Raw genomic sequence first — 3,580 nt, 5'->3', positions numbered from 1 at the left:
GATTATCCCAACTCGGCTCTTCCTCACCTCACCACTCACACCCCTCATTAATACCCAACATCCCAGGGAAGCCTCTCCCATTTCTGGCAGCCATTTGTCCGAGTGTTGCCTTTACCTCTCCTTGGCCTGCCCTCAAGCCTGATTTGGGGCCACCTGACCCAGGRTGAGCCCCAAAAGCTTCCTGCCACCCCAGGAGCGCAGAGCTCTCCGTTTGAACCGAGCTGGGATCTGTTCCACCCGCCGACTTCCCCACCTCCAAAGTCTGCAGCTYGGTGATGGGAAGGAACATTCCATAGAAGGGAAGAGATCTCTGCCAGGAGCTGCAGAAATGGGACACAGATGGTGCCTCAAACAGGAGCGGAAGTTTATCTGGGGGCTCTGCCCGTGACGTGGCACTGCAGATCCTGCAGCAGCTGACAGGCACCGGGATTTCAGAGTGGGTGAGGAATTCTGTTTGAAGCAGTCTCTGTCCACTATTAGAACTATTTGTTTGACATAAAAAAAAAAAGAAAAAAAAAAGGTAAAAAAAAATAGGAAATCTCAACCTTGATAATATTATAAGGATAAGAATGTTTAAATTTGTTCTGTTCATGTGCTCTTCTGCCACCCTGATCTTGGTCCCAGCTCTTTGCTGGCTGGTTGGTCAGCCAAGATGGTTGCACTGATTGACCACTGATTGATTCCACTGCTGATGGAAAAAACCTGAGGATGGCACTGGCCTGGCTTTTCCCTGCCCTACACATAAAATTCTATCTTTGTCCTCTGCTCACTGAGAAGTTGGAAGGGATTCCTGGATATCTCCAAGTACAACCCCCTGCTCTAGCAGGGCCACCCAGAGTCAATCATCAGGACACATCCAGGGAATTTATAAAACTCAGAATGGAAACTCCACAAMATCTCAGGGCAACCAATCCCTCTCATCCTCTGCTCATAACAGAGATGCTCCAGTCCTTTCATCACCTTCAGCTGGGCCTGTTCAAGCTTGAGAAGAGACAACTGAGAGGAGACCTCATCCCTATCTGTCCCTGTCTGCAGGGAGGGCTCACAGAGGGCCCAGGCTCTGCTCTGTGGGGCTCAGAATGGGACAATGGGACAAGAGGAATGGGCAGGAACTGATGCCCAGAAAGTTCCACCTGAAAATGAAGAAGAACTTCCCTGGGGAGTGACCAAGCCCTGGACAGATTGCCCAGGGAAGGTGTGGAGTCTCTCCCAGTGGGGATATTCCCGAACTATCCGGACACAATCCTCTGCTCTGGGATGGCCTTGCTGGAGCAGGGAGGTTGGACCAGATCACCCCACTGTGGTCCCTTCCAACCTGACCCATTCTGTCATTCCCTTCCTACCCCTCAGCTGCATCTCTCCTGGGTGTCCAGGTCTGTGTAATACTGAAGAGCCCAGCCCTGGGCACACAAAACTGCAGGAAAACTCTGCTGAAGCCCGGGATTGAACCAGGGACCTTTAGATCTTCAGTCTAACGCTCTCCCAGCTGAGCTACTTCAGCTCTGCYRTGSCTSMAATTTTYCYAAAACCTGTTGAAWCACGATGAGGTTTCAGCATTTTTCAGGCAGTTTTAGTTGACTTTAGCTTAGGGAGTCAAAAAAWTGTTTCAGGGAACAGGACAGAGACAGGCTGGGACCAAAATTAATGGCTCAAGACATTTGGAAGTGTTCRAGGCCARGTTGGATGGGGCTTGGATCAACCTGGGATGGTGGAAGGGRGTTGGAAAGARATGATTTTTAAGGTCCTTGCCAGCCCAAATCATTCTGGGATTCTGTGATAAAACACAGCTAAATCTGGAATGAAACAGCAGCCTTAAGCTGAGAACCAGCCAGGAGCAGTAGCATGGAACAGAATTTCCTGACACCTTTTCACAGAGCCCACGGAAAGATCTGGAATTATCCATGGAGCCTGCCTAATCTTTCCACATCAATCTGTCTCTCTGCACCTAAGGAACGGGAGCCAGGCGTTTTTATGCAGTGATGGGAGATGTTTGCCCAGCCCACCAGCTTATCTTGCAAATAATTCGCTCCCAGGACAATCTCCCATCTTTCACCAGCTCCAAATTCCCATCTTCCCAAAATATATATGTGAAATACACAGTAAATTTCCATGTCTGTTAAAAATCTGGTAGTGAAAGGTGTCAGAAATATATTTAATCTGGGTTTGAATGTTCAGCTTGACAGCAGCTGATATTTCCTGACTGAGATTTATTAGATAACAGCTCCTGATGTCTCAGGCTCCCAAACTGTGGAAGCTCTTGAAGTATCCAGACATCAGGATCATTCCCTAAGTGGGTTTTCTTTCTCCAGAAACACTTCCAGCACTGATCCCARTAGTGATCCCACCCATGGTCACCGAGGAACTGGTCATGGGTGGCTGAGGGTCTCAGCATCTTTGTGCTTGTGAGGGGGAGAATTTTTGGACAGCTGAGCAGTGCTACAGAATTTCTGCTTCTTGACTTGTGAATTGTCTCCTCAATGTGACGTCAAACATTCCAGATCTGGCTCTTAAAAGTGGTGCCAAAAAAAGGGTGCATGTAACAAATCCAGGATGTGGCTAAAGACCCTGGCCARTAAAATCCCAAAAACAATTCCCAAAACCAATTCCACTTTGTGTACAGTTGCTGATTTGACAGAATTGCCCAGGAATATTGCCAATATTGCCCAGGAATTTGGAGCCACAGGAGGATGATTAGGCCTCAGCCCTGAAGTGGGAATGAGCCATCTTTGTCCATCCTATTAAATTTCTCTCTCATCTCCACCTGAACCTCAGGATCCATAAAAAGAAGGGAGTTGGGGATTAGCCCCATTAAGTTTTTCCAATTGTCCACAAATGAAGACAAGGAAGAAATCTTGCACTGCGTCCTCTGCAAAATCATCCCCAAACCCAGGCTGTGTGCTCAGAACAAGGCTGGATATTTTTATCTACAGAAAATTTTAAAGAATWTTCTTGAGCTCAGAGACTGTGGATCTCACATATTGGATCAGCCTTTAGGAATAGAAAACTCTTCCTTGAATATTTTTCCGCACTTGGATGTTGAAGGGAAGTGAGAACAAGGATTGCACAGACAGATGATTTTTAGTTGATTATTGTGCAGTCCATCCTAAGTGTTTACTCTTATATAAAGCTTTGCTTTGAAGGGTTTTTAGTGTCTGAAGCATGGACTTGCTCCAGGCTTCATTTTTCTTCAAAGATTCCGTCTTTGAAGGCAAATCAAAACAGACCAATGTCTATTTTGAAACATCAATGCCTCTAATTCTGTGAAATAATGAAGGTTTGTTCTTCYCTGAAGAACTGTAAGCTGTTTCTTGTTACCAGCACTGATGATTGCCAAATTCCTGGAAGGCCAGGTGAGAACATCAGGGTAGACAAAAAGCAAAGACCACAAAAGAAGCCCCAGCTTAATTTTTTTTTCTCTAAAACCCAGCAATTTTGAAAAGATTCCTGGGGTRGGATTCATCTCACCTGATTTCTCAGAAGCCAAAAAGRCAAATCTCTACRCCTGAGCCAACCRCTGARTTGTTTGGGTTGAAAAGGACCTTCAGGATCATTTAATTCATGCCCACAGCAGCCAAGTTTT

General features: G+C 46.3%; 1 non-coding gene across 1 annotated transcript; it reads right to left on the bottom strand.

Moving 5' to 3' along the window:
* Positions 1-1,428: 1,428 nt before the first annotated feature.
* On the bottom strand, positions 1,429-1,501 carry TRNAF-GAA (transfer RNA phenylalanine (anticodon GAA)). Its single transcript has one exon. It is a non-coding gene; the product is annotated as a tRNA-Phe (tRNA).
* Between the last annotated feature and the right edge of the window lie 2,079 nt (positions 1,502-3,580).

Source organism: Malurus melanocephalus, unplaced genomic scaffold (assembly GCF_030028575.1).
Source record: "Malurus melanocephalus ecotype Western Australia unplaced genomic scaffold, MMel_1.1 scaffold_97, whole genome shotgun sequence".
NCBI classification, from domain to species: Eukaryota; Metazoa; Chordata; class Aves; order Passeriformes; family Maluridae; genus Malurus; species Malurus melanocephalus.
This window is presented reverse-complemented; position numbering and strand designations above follow the sequence as displayed.